Genomic DNA, 21,812 nt, shown 5'->3' with positions numbered 1-21,812 from the left:
TTATTCTCTACTTTTTACACAGCAAAAGTGTCAGCCATGCAGTGATGTATTTAATTAATTCACGAGAAGCTGAACATCAAAGCCACATGAGGGCACCAGGCACAGAGAAAAATCTGTGTTTCTTTATCCTTCAAAGTCAGCAGCAGTTCTGACAGATCATTGCTTTGTTAGAAGCAGTTTGAAATTTCTTTGCACATGAATGCATCTCATCAACTTTTCCCTCCTTCTATGGAAGGAAGCAAATTAATAAGGAATGCTGATCACTGATAAGATCAGTATTTCACACCTACATCTACTCAAAGAGACTGTAAATAAGTGGATGTTTCAGATTTTCCCTCTTTAGATGTGAACAAACTGTTTCTTATTGTTTCAAACTTTTATATTAGATTTTATTAATTATTGATACTTCACTGATCTGCCTGGCAAACCCCAACACAAGGGTGGATGAGAGGGGTGTGAACCAACCAAAGCAAGTCCAGAGATCACCAACAAATACAAAGATATGCCTTGAATACATAATTTATGAGAAAAGACAACAAGAGCTGGCTAGCTATCAGAAGAGAAAAGGGAATATGCACAAAAAAGTTCAGTGGAAGAATGTGGGAAGACTATCACATTCATCTGTTTTCCACATCCATTCTGTGATATGAAATGATGGGCTTAATTTGCAGCATATAAACTAGACATTAAGAAAAGCTTCCTATTTAAGGAGCGGCAAAGCATGTAACAGATAACCGAGGAGACTCTTCATCACTTGGGAACTTCATTTACAGTTAGGGCAACTATTTCTTATTATAGGTATAATATTATTTAGGGCTGGAACAGACTTTCTTTCCAGCCCTGTTTTTTATTCATAAACTCTTGTTTGTCAATAGCTTCCCCAAAACACAATGTCTAAAATATTTCTTACTTCTGTGGCTGTATATGCACTCCTGATACACACAGAGAGCAGTACCTAAACACACTTGTGTTACTCGCAAGGTATATCTGGTTTTGTATATTGCCTATGTTTTATTTACACAACCAAATTTGTTCCCATTCATGAGTGTTTATATTATAATAATTTTCATGCAGATAAGAACCTTTGTTAAACCATTAATTTTCCCTTAAGGATTTTTGTGGAATTATGGCTACAGATGAAGACTCCTGGCCTGTATTTCTCATTTACCGTCAGCATTCCACAAAAGTCATGTGGATGAAAAGGTCAATATTATTTTTTTTAGACTTTAAAATACTGTGAGATTTTAATAGCACATTTCAAGTGTCCTCGTGGAACTGGATAAATGTCATGTAGAAGCACGTAACTTAAAATCTGTGTCTTCCAGGGAACTATAATGTTACCACAGCTCGGTTATAAGTCATTCTCTTAAGTTTAAGCAGTACTTAAATATAAGAAAGCGGTTTTGTTTCTCACAGTCAAAGTCAATGTACCTATTGACTACTCATGACAACTGCCTAAGTATGTTCCGTGTTTATGTAATGCTTGAGTTTAGAAGAACCACAAAGGCCAGTAAACAAGGGACGGACTCACTTGAATGTGTTTGTGGGTGCTATGCAAAGTGGTCAAAAAGGATTCTTGTGCCATGGGTGTATAGGCTATTCTGGCTTTAAAAAACCACTACATAAGTCTCACTATCAGTCCCTAATGTTGTAGGGTTTAAAAAACAAAACAAAACAAGGTGATTCTAATACAATCAATTAATGAATCCATAATCTATTTTTTTAAGCATCACCAGTTTTGTGTATATGCGTTTGTAGCATGTTTTTGGTTCGCTAATTGACAAAACAAGCAATTCTAAGTACAACATCGGATATTAGGAGCATGTACTTGATCCAGCAATGATTGGAAGTGTTTCAGAGTGAGCTAGTTCAGATATATTAGATTCTGATTCTTTTCAAAGATTCTTACGCATTAACAAAACGAGCAGTTGGATGAAAGCCGTGGGAGCTCTGTTTCATAAGCTACTGTGGTCTTGTTTTCCAGATGCCTTTGACTGGTACTTAGGTTCAGTAGTACTGCTGATGAGGTCAATCATTCTAGACAAACGTAGACAGCTAAGCCTTTGTGGAGTCAGGCTTCAGTGTATCTTTCTGCATTACACTTAACCTCTGCAAAGCAAAGTCTCTTACACATTATAGAGGTATTCACGGGGCAGAATTAAGGTCACATCAACATCCCTCCTCACTCTTTTTACACTGATAGAGCTATAGTTGGTGTTTATATCTAAAAATCTTTCTGACTTATCATTCTTTATTATACATATCATATTAATATTTTTCTTGAAAACATCCTTCTCATTTCATTGTACATTCTTAAATAAAACATTCTGTCTCAAATACACAGCTGGGAGTATGACAGGGTCATTCAGATGAGGTGCTGTTGCCTTCACTCCTCTGTAAAAAGGAGCCATTACAGAAACTTTCCCTTCTCCATCAAAATGGTTAACACAAAAAGAAAAGAACAAAATTTATTTCCGTAGCATGCACTGGCAAACCTAGGTCAGCAGCTAAACAGGGGAAAGGGATTCAGGGTTGTTCCTACCTATGTTAGGAAACCACAAGAAGAGGAATACTTTACTGGAAGGCTAAGCCAGGGCTATGATAGTTAGCTCAAATCTCAAAACTTGTATGTACAAATGCAATTACGAGATTGGCACAACTACTAATTTAGATAGCTACACGCACATACACGTTTATGTCTGTTGGCTGGAAGGAGGAACAGGGAAAATTACACCTCGTAAAAAGTAATTTGACCATTAACTCTACAATGCCTCTTAATGTTCCTGTTGCTTACAGAGAATAATCTGCGTTGAGGTCCTCAAATGGAAGGCAATACAGGCATAAAACACATCAGCACAGCCTCTGCAGCCCACGAGTGGTTTTTATTTCAACTCATCCCCCTTATGAAGAAGTTTTGCATAACTTTGTTGATTCAAGTTATGGGTTATGCTAGCTCCAAATGGAGCAAATACGAAGCGGAAATGATACAAAGGTCCCAGACCTCAAATCACTAGTTGTCCAGAAGGAAGAAAGTAAATATAGCTAAGTAAAGCATAAAAAAGCTGCCTCATCCTGTGCAATATTATAAAGCTTAAGAGATTATATAAAAAGGATTTACAAACTTTGATTTAAAAATAAGAACAAAAGCAAAATGGTCATTATTACATGTTTGATATGAAAAACACAAAAACTTTTTTTTATTTGTACCAGATGTGGATAGGCAGATGTGAACTGTTGGACAATAGTCAGAGAAGTGGAATTACGGAAATATCCATAATTAATAATATGCCTGCAGAAACATGTTCTGTGCTTCAGAAAGAATTCAGGTACTATTAGGACTGGGAGAACATCCTTACCCTGAAGATGTTGACAAATTTGAAGAAATTCCAAGCAGGAAAAAAACCTGATTGGGGAAGTAGATTACTTATGCAGAAGGATTAAAGGAACCAATCTGCTCTCAATTACACTAATGTGGTCCAATTAAATTTAGTGATGATGGACCAGTATAACCAGGAGAAAAGCTTGACTGAAACATATGAAGAATTTGCTTAGAAATGCTCAGAGGAAGAATTCCCTTGAGAAAGGAAAGAAATTGGTAAAATATTTCAGGGAGACAGTAGGTCCTGTAATAAGACAAACTGAAAAGGAAAATACAGCCAGAGAACGTTCCACTGCAGTTACATCTACTATATACCTTCTCTGGGATATTTAATGTGAAGCTAGAACACAGCCACTCACTGTACAAAATAACTACACACAGGAGGTCACCAGAGAACGCGATCGAGCAGTTTTTCTCTTAGATACCCCTGTCATTCACAGAGGCAGACACACTGTCTACATTCATTGTTTCTATGCCTACATCCATTATTTCTCTCCACTTTAATTCACACTGCAGTGACTAATGCATTATGAAAATTTATCCAAGCTGGATCAGTTACTAAAATGTAATTGCATGGCCTTTATGTGTTAAGTGTACCAGATGTTCCATTTTGTATTCATCAAGAACACACTGTGTAAGAACAGCTCCACCAAAAAAAAAAAAATCACCATTCTTGTTAATTACAATGACACTGCAAAAGAAAATGGGGCCAGAAGGAGAGCAATCTTACCACTTATCCTTGCTTCCTGGATAATATGATCAAGAGAGAGTTTCTAGGATAGATCTGCAAATACATATGTTTGCTGGTATTTTGCTTTTGGAAGCCACAACAATGCTTGCCAGTAATTTAATTTACTAACCACTAGGCAAAGAGATTCAGAGCATGTGCACTTCTGCTCCAAATGCATCAAATTCTGCAAGTGGAAATCCAGATAGAAATACAGAAGGCAGAAAAATGTTTGCAAACGTTTATGTTACTATCATGTTCAGGGTTAACAATTGGAAATTTAACCTTGTTGTAAAGAGTACCCTGGCAGCAATCACTTAAACCTATTGTTCACCATTAAAAGTATCTGTCCAATCTCTAAAATCAGTCACAGTTCAGATGTGTGACTATGTTCTTGACTGTATTCTTCCTCTTCTGACTTCGAGATCTTCCCCTTAAGATTCCTTCCTCCAGTCTTACAACTAAAATCTCTGTGTGGAGGTAAGAGCTTTTAGACAGAGTGACTAAGTCAAATCTACACTAGTGTGATGAAACTCATAAAACAAACGTGACTGTATCACTACATTTCTTAGTAGATGAACATTCAAGATCCACATTCTGGTAGTAGTTTCCGTAGGCAGAATAAAACCCTCCATGAGGAGACAAGTGGACTGGATTCCTTTTATTTGCTTAGATATGTATTTCATAGAATCATGCAGGTTGGAAGGTGGCACCCAAAGACTTTGTCCACTCTGTCCACTCAGATGTTGAAAACCTCTGTGAATGAAGATTCAGGAATCGTTCTGAGAAACGTGTTCCAAAATGCATTATTATCCTCAGAATTATTCCCCCCTCCCTTTATATGCAGCTGGAATCTCATGTTTCAACTTATGATTATTATGTCTCAATGTCCCAACATGCAGCTCAGAAAAGAGTCTGGTTCCATCTCGTTGGTAACTGCCTCAGAACTACTGGCATGCTGGTATTCAAACCCAAAGACATTTTCTCTTCTCCAGGGTGAACATTGTCTCACCCTTACCTCACTGATCATGGGCTTCAGCCTCCACATTGTCTTGGTGGCCCCGCACTAAACTTGCTCAAGTTTACCATCTCTCTTGTATTGGGGAGCCTAAAACTGGACACAGTAATCAGGATGGGGTCTAATGAGGGCTGAGTAAAGAGGGATAATGACTTCCCTCAATCTACTGGTTATGTTCCTGTTGACACAGCCCAGGATACTGCTGGCTCATGTTTAGCCCATCAGAACTTCTGATCCTGTTCAGAAGAGCTGCCATCCATCCATCCATCCATCCATCCATCCATCCATCCATCCATCCACCCACCCACCCACCCATCCACTGAATGAGGTCAGTCCATCCCAGGTGCAGGACTTCGCATTTGTCCTTGCTGAATTTCATGAGGTTGTGGTTGGTCCATTCTTAGGCTATCCAGGTCGTTCTAAACAGTAAGGCTATCTTCATGTGTATTGACTTCTCCCTCCAATTTGGTGGCATGCAAGTTTAACCAAGACGCATTCCATTTCCTTCTCCAGGTCATCAATAAAGATATTAAATGGGATATTGCACAGATTGGTCCAAGAACAGACTCTCAAGAACTCCACTGGTAACTGGACTCCAGGTACAGTATCAACTATTAACCAGTACCCTCTGAGCCCAATAGTCCAGCCATTTTTTGCATCCAGCTAGTATTTCACCTGTCTACACTAACATCCCAGTTGGACACAAGGATGCCATGGGAGACCATGTCAAAACTCTTGCTAAAGTTAAGGCAGACAATATCTGCTGCAACCCCCTCATCCATAGATATAGTAGTCATTTCATCAGTGAAGACAATGAATCCATGCTGGCTATTCCCAGTCATGGCCCTCTGTGTGTCCAGGAATTTCTTCAGGATATGGCTGAGGTTCACATGCTGAGAAAGAGACATGCTTTACTCATCTTACGAAAACAAACCTAAAAGAGGAGATCTGCTGTTGTTCAAGTGGAACAAAGAAAATGGGTAGCAAGTTATCTTGGCGCTACCTATATATGAGCATCAATACTGCATGAATAGGAATTCAGCAGCACTGTGTTCATTGTACTTTTAATTCAGCTCAGCTAAAACAAAGTTAGACTAATACCAAGAATCCTTCCCATGAATTCTGTAATTCTGTGATTCTGTAATACCAAGTGTTTTAAAAAAATACATGTCTTAGTCTACACACAAAGCACACGTCCCATGCCAAGTTACTTGAGCCATTCAGATGACTGTGCTACCCACCTTTGCAACTCTATAATGTTTCTGGCTTCAGAAATCATTAGAAGTCTTAAGCCAAAAAAGTAACAAAACCAAATCTTGTCTTTAGCATAGCAGAGAATTAATCTAAAATTAAATGTAATTTAATTTGCCTCCCAAGCTCCAGATGTGACAAATTTCAGAACAATGAGATATGAAACATTTAGAAGTCAGTACTCAAAATAGCATTTCTGATGGAAAGATTCCAGATTGGACTGTAGCAACAGTAACTATGTTGCAGTAAGGCTGAGTCTAAAAAAGCCACTAAGATATACAAAGAGAGAGAGCCATTTCTTCACGCTTCCTCGGATGCATATTTCCACCACCCTTGATCCCATGCTGCGTGACAATAAGAAAAAGAGTGCTTGAGTCAACAGAAAACTATTTAGTTGACTATCCCTAAGCTCTTTACATAGCTTCTATTGCTTTAAATATCTTTGTCCCCTGAAAAGTTAAATTCATTCTACATTCTTCTGGGAAGACTCAGGGCTAGCGTTCCAACAGGCAGTTAACTTGGATGTTGAGTGCCCTCTTTTTAAGTGTGTCAGATAATTCTGTTGAAAAAAGAATATGTTTGAATTACCCATGAGTGGATCTTTCAGTTATTTCCCATAATCTACATAAATGATAACACAGTAGCAATCTACGTGCCTTGTATCAAACATGTTCTGAAAAGAAAGCCAAAAAAGGCTGTTATGTATAATAGTTACTTAACTAGTGTCTGACTTTTTCTTTAAAAAAACCTAGTCTTTTTAATACACATACACCAGTGGCAGAACATGTTTATAGCTTGCTCTTCTTTTGTCTCACTATATGCATGCTACTACTCTAATATCTGCAATTTGTTATTTTAATAAAGGGGTATTACAAAACATGTATTTTGGCTCCATTTACATGCTAGTTTTCTCCATTTGTATGCTGGGTGGACATTCCTACATGCTTTTGGGTTTATAAAGAACTAAGCTGGCTCTGTCCAAACTCTCTTAACTCAGGTTAATACTGGAAACATGAAAGATCAGAACACACATATCAAGTTGGCTTGAAGTAAATTGATTCAGTCCAGTCATGCTGATGGGGAACTGCACCTAAGTCAGTAAGCCCTGTTGAGAAGCCCTGGAACTTCCACAAGTGATAAAAAAAGGATTTACAAAGCATTTAATGAATTGCTGTGTCATCAGACTACTTCCAACATATCCTTGAAGACTGGCTTCAATGCAGTATTTCAGGCCTGAGTACGTTTCCAGTCTACTCACAAAGTCTCTAATTCACCAAGTCCATCTTCACTTGCCAAGTTAACACAGTGGAGAGAATTGAAGAAAAAGCAGCAATGGACCCAGTCAGGTAGAGTTTTAATTCATTTGTTGGTTCTTTATTCCCAAATTCAAAGGGGCAAGGAGGAAAATGGCTAGGCTGTGGGTCATTGTGGAAAAAATACTGAGGAAGGATAGCAATAGCTATCTCAACGCTGTTAATCAAGCAACCTAAAAGAGGAAGCATCATTCTGGAGTACAGAAATTCAGGACAGGAAATGAAGCACAAGAATGCAACAGCAATGGGATGCTGAAGGGAGACTGGATGTAGCTACAGAGCAAGGTTCAGATAGAAAAACTTCTTATTCAGCCATGGATATAGTTTAGGGGGTTAATGCTGAAGAATTACATTTTTAGGGCAGAGAGCATCAAAGAGACCACCGGTGCTTTCCCTTGCTATGAAAGATGGCAGAGAGGATTAGCTGGTGAGCAGGTGCTGAGACCAACACAGATAACAGCCTGAAAAATGGGGATGGAAGCAAGAGCAGCAGCAAATAAAGGAAAGCCGTGGACATGAATTAGGAAGAACATTGCCCAGACACATGGGAAAGTGTAGTTTTGTGACTACAGTGGCAGTACAAGCAGCACCACAGCGGTATCAGACCAACAGGATAAGACCTTCCTCTGTCTCCCCAAGAACTGAGTGGCACATATTAGTAGCTATGTGCATGCAGCACCTGAGAGGAGCCTTACAGAACTGCAATGTATTCACAGGTACTTTCCCTTCTTTCACCAAGTGAGAAGTCAAAATTATGCAATGGAAGGAGAATTAACGTCATTTGGGAGACTGTCTTCATAGAATAGAACAACTTAAAACAGACCACAAGTCTGCATTAAACGCACTCAACTCCCCCCCAAAAATACAGAAAATTGCTCCGAGGGTTCCTAAGCCTACAAGTCTTAATTTTGTGGGAGAACACTAGCTATTCTGCAAAAAAGCAGAAATATAAGTAAGTCCTAAAAGCAATGAAATCCTAACAGTCCTTTATCAGACTAAAAGGATTCAAATTCTTCCACTAAATCAATCAAGTTGTAAGATTAATTCAGAAAAAATTATACTTTACCAGTGGTGGTCTGCAGGATTGTATGACCCTGCAAACATAAATGCTGTAGTCAACAAAAATAAAACTTGTTCTTCCACTCAAAGCTACTCTGATCATGCTTCATGTTATTTGTAGAGTTGGTATGTTCTGCTATGTTTTCAATGAAAGTGGCTCTGAATGTAGAGTGCAGGCTTACAAAATTGAACATTGCTTGCAAATCATGATTTAGTGAAAACTGCTGTTTTCAAGTTTTCTAATCACATTTTGCCAACATAGTGAATTCATAGTATTTTCCTCTAAGCACTGTCTGAAGTGGGTAGGAGACGCAAACAAACATATACGGAAAGATCTTCAGACAGGAAATAGGTACCTTTCTGGGTAGTCAAAAATTAATAGATCTCATCTCTTTGGGATTGCACAGAAATCCTGCCTCCCTGAAAAGATCTCAGTATGTTGGCAAGGTGTAACTAGCTAAATATCTTCACTCTACCAATGTAACTTAGGCTTCACCAGTTTAAGTGGCACATTTACAATAAATTTGATGTACTCTGCCTAATTTCTATTACATTCACATTATACAAAAATGAGATCCTTTTCCACTCTTCTTCTCCCTAAATGGGGTTGAAATGGAACTCTGGCAACAGCACATTTCAAGAGAAAATGTAAACTCCATTGTTTGTGAATATTACTAGCACATTTTGTTCAACAGTGGAGCACAAATACTTGTTAGTCATTGCAGCTAAACCACTTTATAACTGGCCTAGTCAAAATTGATAAGAAATCAATTCCTTGTGCCAGCTGCATAATTTCATTCACAATTAATTATGCTTCACCTTCTAAATAATCTCAAAAGCCCTCAGGCCCTCCCCAGATGCAGAATGAAGGAAGCCTGTGTTATTTTGTTTTGAGAAGACCCTCAACTGCTAGTTCAATTTAACACATTATGGATTTCTATACATACTATTTTTTTAGGCTGCCATTGCAAAGAAGGTACTTTTACTCATAGAACAAAATTATCTGCTATAATGCAGGACATCTGACTTGCACATCAGGTTGCAGAGTAATTTTAAAATTTTCTATAAGTATTTCCTTATTGTACAACCTTTTCTTTCAGATAAGGCTGTGTACAGAATGGTTATAGCCAGTAGTATTTGCAGGTTTTTTATCTACCCAATGAGCATTTCTAGTTCTAACTAACACTGGATTTTCCTTCCATGAATAGTTCGTCACATGTATCAGCTCATAAGTTTCATCTTTAGCTTAGTCATACAGGCCTTAGCATCTTCTATGGCATTTTATTACATGGGAAGAATATGATCCCTTATGAAAGATATAAATTACTTAATCTGTAATTCCAGAGCTATTAATGTGCTAAGAAAAAACGCTCTTTCAATTGGGGGTAAAGGTTTTAGGCTTCTTTAAAGGATAAAATAAAAAACCCCAACATGACATGACTATTATACTGTCCAACAACTCACACACAAACCACAAGTTTCTAGTTTTCTGTTGATAGAGAACAGCCATCCACAGTGTCAAAAAAAGTTTCCCCATTAGGTGCCCTAACAAAGTTTTCAAACTATTCAAACACAGAGGCATAAATCAAGAAAACAACACTGGTGCAAGATGTTACATGCAAGTTATACTAAGACGTTAAAGAAAACCATCTGGGCATAAAATGTAAATACAGCCAAGCATACAAAAATTAAGAGGAAAATAAAACCAACCACACATTTCAAAAGCCCCAAATACAGAGCCTTTACTCTGTAAGACCACTGAATTTTAACTCCAAACATCCATCTTGAACAAAACATTCATCTTTCAAAATATCACTGAAACAAAATAATAAAGCTTATGCAAGATGCAGCTTTTTTCAATTTCTCGGCTTACTTAAGATACAGTTCTTGAAGACTGGGAATGATCAGCATATCTCCAGTGGTAGTTATGAATCAAAGCTGGAGCTTACTAGAGAGACTCACCATTACATATTTTATATTTCAATTGTACTTAGAGTCAAAATGCAAACACTGAGGCAATATTCACACAAAAGATGAGAAGAAGTTGCCTCAAATGGCTTATAACCTAAATAACAGGCCTGAAGAACACCACTTGCCCAGTTTGTAAGATACTATCAGAAAGAGATGGTGACTGCCTAAATTGCAATGGAAAATTTCTACCAGAATTGAACCTAAACAGTTTGGTTCAGCTTCCTATATTGCTGTAGCTTCAGTTTCTGAATGGTAAAGCAAACTGGACATGCTTTATTGACCCAAGAGATTATAAGTAACCCTGAGAAACAGAAAGAAAGAGAAAAAAGCAAATGGCTAGATACGTACCCCAAAGAGAGGAGAAGACTGCAGTATTAGAGGAAGGTTAGAAAATAAACCTCAAAAGGCACTTATCTGTAAAGCAACTGTTTTTCAGAGGTGCCTAAACCAAACCAAAAAAAATCTTTTTAAAACCAAAACCTAGATATTACTGGGACAAAAATACCAGAACTCTGGATTTTTCATGCTGACTTAGTTCAGATCACTTGCATAAGCAACATACTTGAGATTTGATTACATAGCTAGACTTTTTGTTTATTTATTTACTTTTAAACAGGATGCTTGCTTGGGTTTAACTCAGTTTGGGGAAATGTAAGTAAGGAAGATTTTGAAAACAAACAAATTACAAACAGAAAAGTTAAAAAAAAAAATCTGTTATCCCCCCCCCCTCTAGAGGCTGGTACCTTTGGATTCCCAGCACATTCCTCTTCCTTCTGAGCTAATGTAGTAACTGGTAGCAACCAGCAGTCTGTCACCCTTGACAGAGCCCAGCTCACAGATGATGAGACTCAGTTTGTCACTAATTTCTGAGATAATTATCAAGACAGGGAATCCTGGCTTCAGTTCCTGATTCAAGAAGGGAGTACGTGATCCCAATTATAAACCATACTGTGAGCAGCAAATAATGTCTTAATAGCATTTATAGCTGAAGTTTAAAATACTCATGCAGTTTGTACAAAACAGATGTGAATTTTCAAACTAAACAACAGATTTTTACTGAAAGGAGAGAAGTTGAAGCAACAGAGGAAAGCAGTGTCCTCCTCTGCTTCTGAGGAATCAAAAAGTGAATGATGGTTCTCTGACAGCTAATGTACTAAGTTTTCTGCTGATCTGTTTTATTCTCTTTTCCCAAGCAAAATTTTCCTATTCTGCTTTTCATATTTCTATGAATTTCAAGCTACATGTGACTTAGTTGATAGGTCTCATCTGTTTATTTAAATGTTTTTTTTTTTTTCCCCACAGATATGATTTGGTATTACAGTCTTCTGTGTTGAAGTTATTGTCCCAGATATTATACTTACTTGGGCCTTTTGCCTGGAATCTGCACCCTTTCTTAACTCATCTATAGGAATGTTCATGTATCTATAGTAGGATCTGAAATCACCAATGTGTTAGTTTTTTTCTACCCCTCTCCTAGACCACATAATCTGGAATAGCCTGGACCATATCCTGGAAAGACTCTATTTTGTAGTGAATAGATCATTTTCTGGATTTAATTGCTCTTGGCTTCATCATGCTTTGTGTAATAAAGAGGGACTGCTAGAGACTGTTCATAGTGAACATGTTCTGTATTAAAAAAAAGTTACTGCCAGTTATTTATTCTATCTGGCAAATGTGTTTCACAATATTTTCCTTTTTTAGTCAATCTGTTCTAAATCAGCTGACCTATCACTGCCTTCAGTTTTCCAGCTCTGCAAACCTACTGTCTTGACCAGGAACAATTAGAATGAAGGAGGTAGGAACTGCTTCTTCGGCACATGCAGTGTATCTAGTAGTCACATCCTTCTGTTTTGGCCCTTTAAGCTGATGCTACAAACTAAACATTAAAATAAAATAAAAAATAAAATAGCTTCCTGTCATTTTCAGGGAGGCCTGTATACCAAATGCTCTTACACTCTGTTCATTAATTCTGAAAGGCATATACTGAAAAATTTATACTGATCATTATTTAGCTGTGAAGTCACGGTGAGTTCAGGAAGGCAAGAGCAACAAAATAGTGAATAAAAGAAAAATGTTCACTGAAAACTGGCAACTAAATCTAAACCTTAACAAAAAACCCCACACACCTAGAGCAGAATTTTCTTTATGCATTAGAAATAAAACATACCCCTTAATTAAAGCATAACATGTTTCTTTCAAAGCACTGGCGTGAATACATGCAGAAAGTACAATGGAGATTTCCAGTGCCTGATATGGCATTGCCTTGAGTGGTGCTGGATTGGAAAGAAGAAGTTTTTTAGAAATAATTTGAACTGTGACCCAAACTTTTCATGAATGACAGTCTCAATGAGTTGAGATATTCTGAAATTACAGGAACTGTTTGTCTGGAAAAAAAAATCTATCCAGAATATCAGGAAAACAACTTTTAATTTTTGGAAAAAGACACAAGACATAACAATGGCACAGTGCCATGGTACAGGAACTCTGCAGAGTAAGAGTAGAAGAAATGCATTCAGTGAACTCAGCATTCAAACCCCTCCCCCCCAAACCCATGAAAAATGGCTTCTGATTGTTGTAATAAATAATCAGGGGGGATTTACTACATATGAGAAGCATACTGAGTTTAAACAGTGTTATGCCTATGTCATCTCACTGCGAACTGCAATATCTGGACATTTGGCATAGCTGCTGTCCCTGTGTATACTCACAGTTTGGTAACAGGAACCACAAACATAATACCTCTGACAACTGTAAGTTTGTTACATTATTTGTGTTGCTGCCTCATAACTTCTCCTCCTTGATCTTGCTTTCTCTACTTATTTTACTGGCAGTAAAACTCAGTAGATTAATAATGCTATTAGTACTTTACTTTCTCTGCCAGATCTTCTTGGGTGGCCAATTTCCAGCAGTATAACTATCTTTACTTGCTCACATCTCCTTATTCTCAATGCCAACCCTTTTTCTCATTTTTATTATATTCTGCAAATATTAAGGTCCCAGTGCATTTTCAGAACCTCAAATATAAACTATATGAAGCAGATACATTAAAGCAATGGTTAGTTACAATTTAGTAGTAACTCCTGCACCTCTTCACTAACTAAAAGCAAATAGAGCTATCTGAATGAATCTCTAGCGGATCAGACACCCATTAGATTCAGTGAAAAACTGACAGTCACTACTCAATTCATATTTTATGCAATTTAACTGGAGCCTATAATAATCCTCATCATCCTTTTTGCAGCTACCTTATAGTAAGACAGTGAATTTCTGCCCATCCCTATTATGGCAATGATGGACATATCAAATCCTTGCCCCTAGATTCTGATTTATCACAAAATGAATACAAGTCCTGCATCCTCTTCAGCTATATATCATCATGACAGATAGTCACTACTAGTCTAACTAACTAGTATTAACTTTAGGTGAATCTTTGCTTGCAAAATTGCAAGTATCAAAAGCAGAAAGTCTGACTCCTAGTTCTCTATTCCTAGTCTAGAAGAGATAAAACAGCAAAAGCCAAAAATGTCAAAACAACAATAAATTATTTCAGAGCCAGGGATAATAAATTTCATTATGGCCTTTCTAATGTGTGCTGTTACTCAAAACTCAGAAGGCATGGAAACAATTGCACTTCAGAGTGAGAAAAATATGATCACAACGCTTTTGTTCTTCTCGTACAAATGTGTGTACACACATGCAGGCCTTGCTAACAGCTGTGATGCATTCTGTCTCATTAGTTCAGCAAGGTATAGCCAGACTTCAGAGAACAGCTTGAAGCATCATTGTTTCTTTGGAAGTGAAAGTCAATAAAAATACTGACACAGGAATGCAGCCAGACTGTTAACAGAGTTGTACAAATTCCAGTCCTTCTTCATTCCCTCCCTCATCAAGTCCTTCAATCAATAAAATAGCTTTTTGAACTTGTCTTTTGTTCTAGTTTGCCTCAATATTCTTTTCAATGCTTACTACAACATATCTTCTAAAATATATGAAAAGTAACACTGTACTAAGAAATTACCTCAGATTGTCTCTTTTCTCCATGCCCTTAACACCACAACCATGGCCTGAAAACGTTTGCAGCTGAAGAATTTTTGCCAGGGAAATAGCGTAATACCTAGGAAGCTCAAATGACAATCTAGACAGCCTGGTGCCTGGTTAGCTACTTGTTTTAAAGAAGCACTCAGAGGCAAAAAGCAGAAACAAAACCCAAGCCTTGCTAACTGTTAGAGGGATATACTTGACCCTTGGAAAAAGATTAGCATCTTATTTTCTTCCTCTACTCTGTTTCTTTATTCCTTCTCTCCACTTCCCTCATTAAGTCTCCTATTTTATTTTTTAACTTTTTGTTTATTCCTCCTCCTTTTTCCTTTTGTTGTCTTTATATAGAAAAAAACACTTCTATGAAAGCCACTTAACTGACTTTCTCTTTTCCCCTTCCTTTGCCTATTGTTTTCCCCGTCTTTCCTATTCTCCCACAAAACACTGCTACCTTCCCTGTCCTATTTTAGTTAATGTCCCAGTATTCTTCCCTAGCAGCTAGGGGAGAACATTCTTTCAGCATTCACTCTTTTCTTATAATCTGATTTACTAGCACTTGCTTTACCAACCCTGATAAGGTAGGGTGAAATGCAGTTGTGGAAAATGTGAGAAAGGAAAAAGCTACATCAGCTGCATTCAGAATTTACATGCAGGTTGTATGGTGCACTTACTGTCCCTCTAACTCTCTTCCTATCCTGATGTTTCAACCATAGAGAAGATAATATAGGTACTTAAATGTACAAAATGTACAGAACTCCTGCCATGCCTGAAGTACTGCATTGCTATTACTCCCAGGCTTATGTTATTAAACTGAATGTGAGGTCAAGACCCTCCAGAATAAGCACAATCACGTCAATGAGAACAGCTAAATAGATTAAGAATTCCCATGTTACGTTAGGCTTATGTTCATCTTGTAACTCTGCATGTTTATTTTGCAGACTTCTGCCTCTTCTGGAAAGAGTTGCTCCTTTTGAACCATCAAGAATGATGCTGCCAACTCTTGTTCTTTCAACAAATCAGACTAAACACAACATAGCCACAGACATGAATTTCATAACTAAAACTGCCTCGGATATCTGTGCCATCTGCTATTTACCAACAGCATCTCAAGCTGAAAACAACCTGGTAATCTGGATCCGAATAGCAATTATCTCTTTGCCATAAGATGTGCTTGGCCTGTAACACACACCTAAAGGGATTTTTAGAATGCACAAAAATAGCTGAGCACTCTATATGCACTGCAGAAAGGGTTAGAGCACAGCGCATACACTTGAGCAATGCACGGGCTTCCTTAACCTCATTTAGTTAAACCTGCCACCAGCCCTAGGCCACGCAACCTGCACAGTTCTGCAGTTGTTACCCCAGATTTCATGCTACAGCCCCCTGATCCCCATACACGCAGTCTTTCTAGGTACTAGAATGATTTAACCTACTCAGCCTCTGCACCAAACTTGAATACTCCCAGAGGACTGAAGTCGAGTCAGATCACTCACAACATTGATGCCCAACTTGGCCTTGTCTTTGTGTTCGGACATTTGCGTGATTTCATCCCAACAAATGGTCTGAAGAAAATCTGGAGGATTATAATATCATGCCATTGCAAAATGTAATGCATTCACAAAGTTAGGTTCAGTAACTAAAGGTTCAGGTTCAATCAAAGCTTATCGACAAAGCAAGCTGCTCTCAGAGGGCTAGGTGTGAGCAGCACTCGCCGTTTGTCATGTCACACTGTTTAAATAATACAGGTTCATTTTTCATTTTATTTTCCCTTTACTAGTTCATACAGGCAGACACTTGTTTATTTCTCTCTGAAAGTCTTTTCTTAGTGAGAGATAAGTTACTTGGGAGGAGGAGAGGTTATATATTCAAACATGGCGTCAAGGTTGTTGCTAGACTGATGAGTCTCAGCTGTGGATCCTCCAGAAAAAGAAACGGTCAGACCTGTACTTGTCTTTAAAATTGGATTTGCCAAGAAGTTGCAATAAGGAGACACTAACTTCATTAGTAGCTGGTAACTGCAGCAGAACTTTTATTTACACTATCCTACAAGGCAACACCAGAAACACTGATCTCTTACTAATGTTGTTAAGTAAATTTGAAGAGATTTACCACAGAATAAAGGTAGTTATGACCAGGCTGTTTGGTTTTCTATAGGTGAATAAATTATTATCACACAGTATACTGACTGCTGCACATACATTAACAGTCTTGTCCACCTGGGCACATCATATAAAATAAAGTTTTTGTTATTGATGTGCAGATTTTTTGCTACTGCACATTTTATTAAGCTTTGTTCCAGGCAGCCCTTATTATGTAACAAGACTGGCTGTTAGAAGACACCTATCTCATCTACAGATTTGTAAAAAGATGTTTCTGCATATCAGTGGTCCAGCACAGAGTTTTTTAAAATTCTGCAATCACCTGCATGTCACATCACAAAGCAACACTAAGAAAAAAGCCCCAAAAACTCCTTAACTGGGCAAACAGGAATTGTCACTGCACAAAGAGACCAATCATTTCTGCAAAGTCCATGCTCTTAATTAAAATCCAGCAGATGTTGTAAAGCTCCCTTCACAGCCAGAAGGGCTACAAACCCCGTGATTTGCAACACAAGCTTTAGGCTTTTATTCCACCCAAGCTGCTACATCTCTGGACAAAGCCATAAAAAGCAGCGTCACTACAGTGCCCCAGTACACTTTATGTTGTGGCTCCATCCAGCTCCTAGGAGCACAGCAATGGCAAGCACTCACCTCTCCAGCATTCCAGTGTATCACTCTCTGCAGATTCTGCTACAGACAGGACAGCTGATTTAGGGTTTATTGTACTTTGGCTTCCCAAAAAATGCAAAAAAAATGCCCTCTTCAAAGGCATCCAGGCTGGCTTCAGCTCAGTGCAGTCCAAGAAGGCAGCTCTCAAGGAAGTGCTGTCAGAGAAGCACATGAATTTCAGTTTTTGTATAATAGCCTGAGGGCCAGCCATAGCTTTCAGAACATACCTAGTCTCTAGCCACCTTCCTCCAGCTTATCTTTACACCTCCCTTTCCTCTCAGGACTAAAGACTTCCCCAGTCACTCACACTACAAACAACTGACCACAAGTTTCCTACCAGGCCACTGAGGAAGGAAAACCAGGCCAGAACCCAAATCCTTATATGTGCACACCACTCCCTCCCTCTTCTCATCACCCTCCAGATTGGCTTCTGCCCAAACTGATTTGCTTTGGTACTTGTGTTTTCTTCCCCCTGCCAGTGTACCTCCAGAAACAAGCTGTCCCTCCCAAGTGGTTTGCCTCTCTGCCTTACTCATTTTAAAATATTCTAAGTTCTTTTGGCAAGACAGCCACCTCAGTTTTCCGCCTCTAGCTTCTTATTTGCTGGCAGCTCTCCGTCCATTCTTTACAAACCCAAGAAGTGTTCAGACTGGTCATATTTTGATATGGAATTCTCTTTGTTCAGTAACATGCCCAAACCTGAATAAATGTCGAGGAAAAGAACTGTTTCACATAATAACTAGAGAAAATTCTCTTCCTGTAAAATCCTGTTATTTTCCCAAAGACAGAGATTGTTTGGATCCAGGAAGTGAGGTCAGGTTCAGATCCTGGGGAGAGTGGTGTGTAGTGATAATAACACGTGGGATTTTTGCAGCATTCCTTATCCAGAGATCTGAGCCCTGTCTCCAGAATATTACAACAGCAGGATATGTTATCTTATGCAAACTCCTTCCTAAATTTCACAATAGCTGAAACAAGCAGGAATCATTAAATTTGTGTGCTATTGCTCTACTGCTATGAAGGCTGAAAAACAGCCATACAGTTCCTTCTTTACTTTGCTTTTAACTAAATAAATTGTAACATGGTCAGAGCAGAGGCATTTGTCTTCTCCACTGTTTACGAAGTATCTACATTATTTTTAATGGTATGTAAATATTAAAAATAATAAAAATGGGAAAACAGAAGAAGGTAACATAACTCTCCTTTAAGCAAGTTACCCAACTGCAACCCCTACAAAATGCTCAGTTGCCCTTTTACTACATCTGGTTCAAAGGCCACTAAAAATGGGATTCTTTGCACTGACATCAAAGGGCTCTGAATAGGGCTGTCTGTAAGAGGAGGGGAGACAAGATTAACTTCAGCTTTCTGGCTATAGAACCCAAGCAAAAAGTAACAAATAATAATCAGAAGATAAGGTTTTCTTGAGAACCTACTGATTTCAGCACATTTTTGCAAACATCAGGTACCATCTATTAAGTTGCTTGCTTTGTGAGAGTGATGCAGTGTGCTATTAAAATACAGTGTTTGCAGCTTAATATGATTTTTTTTTAAGTAATACTAAAGAACATCATGATTAAGAAGGAGGAAAGAAAGTGGGAAAAGAGATACGAATCGTTTATAAATATAATAAATAGATTGGTTGCCTTTACTTGGGATCATATCTCTATTGATCAGGCTTTCCTCTTGGCCTGCTGTGAAGCTGTAAGAATAGGTATCAGTGCCAAAAAATTCTCCACTGCTGCTGAAATCCTACCGTACTTTTTAAATACAGACTTTATTACTAGTGTAAATATATCCTAGAAGGTTAGCTTTTTAAGTGGTTTCTCTCAGTAACCAACCTTATTTAAACACATCTGGAACTTCTTTATAACTCATAACCATTTTGTGTAGTCACCTGTATGATGAAGGTTAAATGCTGTGGAATTACTGCTAGGGTCTCTGATTGCTTCGAAACCACATGAGTGTATTTATAACGTAGGGATACAAGGGGCAGAGAAGTACTAAACAAAACCAAGATTATGTTCCTAATTGAAATGGCAGTCCAGCGTTTTCAAATATAAAATCTGGAATCTGAGCTTACTTCTCTTAAGATCATCTGTTTCAGCTGTTGCACATTCCAGGACTCCTTCAGCCTTGACCTCATCTCTAAGTTATATTCTCCCTTCAGTCAATTAGAAGTTCTCAAATATACAATATTTACACCCAGCAACAGGGTAGATCTGCTGATTGTCTTCCTTAAGCTGCTTGGGTGGCCCTAAGAATGAGGAAGTGTCCTAGCACCGGGGAATTCGCATTGTGTGCTCTTAGAGCACTGCACAAGGGCCAGAAGGAGTATGTTGGAGGTGGGAAGATTAGAAGGTATAAAGAGGAGGATTAACTCCACACATTTTGTCCAGGGCTCACAAGATTTTTGCAGAGTACCCATCCACCCTAAAGATCTTGAAATTGAAATAGCAAAAGCAACCTACAAAGTTAAAACAATTTTAAAGGAAAAGCTGTAAAATAATATGAATTGGATCTCTTGGCTTCCAACCTATGTCAGCTACCTCCATAGCTGCTACTCCTTTTTTTTTTTTTTTTTTAATCAGATGAAATTGTAATCCTTAAACAGATTTACAAATCCTTTTTGCATCAGATGTTAATATCACTGACACCAATATCCAGACATCATTTATTCCTATCCCAACTCAAAATGAACCCCGGATTTTTAAAATTTATTTGTTGCTATTCACTTAACCAGCATTCTTGTTTTGTGACTGCTATATTTATTAAATAAAAAGGTCTCAAGTCATTAGGGAGTACGTGACACAAATAACCTGATAGTCAATGTAAATGAGAAGCAGGCCCACAATGCCCAGAAGTATTAATTCCTTTGATGAGCGTCTCTTTCTTTCTGGAGAGTCTATGTCTTATCTTCTTTTAGAGCTTACGTGAGGTCATTTGACCAAAACCTTGCCCTTCTTAATTTCTGAACCCTGATAGCTAATTTCAGAATATATTTTATTACTTGTTTTGTTTACACAGCACTCAGTATCAGTGCTGATATGGCCTCCCCTGGCTTTTCAGAGATTAAACATCACATGGAAGAAAAAGTAGAGCAATGTAGAAGAGGCCTTCAAAATATCGTTTAAAAAAATAGAATAATATTTTTAGGAAAATGTGGATAAATTAATTCACAATACATGACTTCTTTTTCTGTAACAAACCTATACATATGATATAGCTATGTAGTACTAATTTTAACCTTTTTGTTACCATGATAAATTTACATCATTATTAACAAAAAAGAATATGTTGCAATGAGGAAAATGAAATTCATAAATCAGAATTTGGACTCATGTCATTGTTACTTATTACACCAGCGACATACGACCTAGTACTTCCTAATCACTGCAGTGAGGAGTTCTGTTAAACAGCTGCTGTACAATAAATCTCTATTTTTTTCCTTTTTCAAATAAGTTAAAATGCAATTATAAGCATCTGTCAAAATCCTGTATCCAACAGTATCAGAGTACAACATCTAGAACTTCCTGATTTGAAGCAATTATTTTTCTACTTATGTAAGAAATGGAAATAGCTTCAAAAACTTTCTTTTTTTCAGCTATGTTTTGCCATGATATTTTTCAAAACAGCAGCAGCTATACAACTGTGAAGCCTAACTGTAACTCTGCTGGTGCTTGGAGTGCATGGCTTTAATACAAACGCACCATCCAGCAAAGCAAACTATGTAAACATTCAGGTCACGGCAGTTACTCATCCTTAAAGGTAAGCAAGCACTTACTTTCCTAGATCAAGCATGAACTTCAAAATAATGCTAAATTCAGTAATTTACATGGGATCTATTTTCCCCCCACTGTAGTAGTTATGAGAACTTCAGCAGCTGCAGTTAAACTATTGAAAATTAGCGGAGCTCAAATCAAGAAGGTACTTTCACAGTTCTTGAATGTTGTCAATACCTGAGCAAACCACTTGCAGCTACGTCCTCATGAACTGCACTCACTGCAGTGGGTGCAAACCTTAGAAATTTACTGAAATCCTGTCTTTTCTAACAGGGTTTTGGAGATAGGGCGTGACCAATGCTTCTGACATTTCAATTCCATATTGCATAGTCTTGTGATTTGCACAAACTGTGTGAAACAAAAGCAATATTTAAGTTTCCACAGAGAGCTGTGGTCTTGGCAGAACTTGAGACTAAGGAACCTTCTAGCTATTACCCTGCGTTTGATGACCATCACGCTTTTGTTATTAGCTGAGAATATGGTCAACTAGAGTTCTCCCACAAAACTTT

Source organism: Strix aluco, chromosome 17 (assembly GCF_031877795.1).
Source record: "Strix aluco isolate bStrAlu1 chromosome 17, bStrAlu1.hap1, whole genome shotgun sequence".
Classification (NCBI taxonomy): domain Eukaryota; kingdom Metazoa; phylum Chordata; class Aves; order Strigiformes; family Strigidae; genus Strix; species Strix aluco.
The sequence above is the reverse complement of the archived record's forward strand: the minus strand, read 5'-3'. Positions refer to the sequence as shown.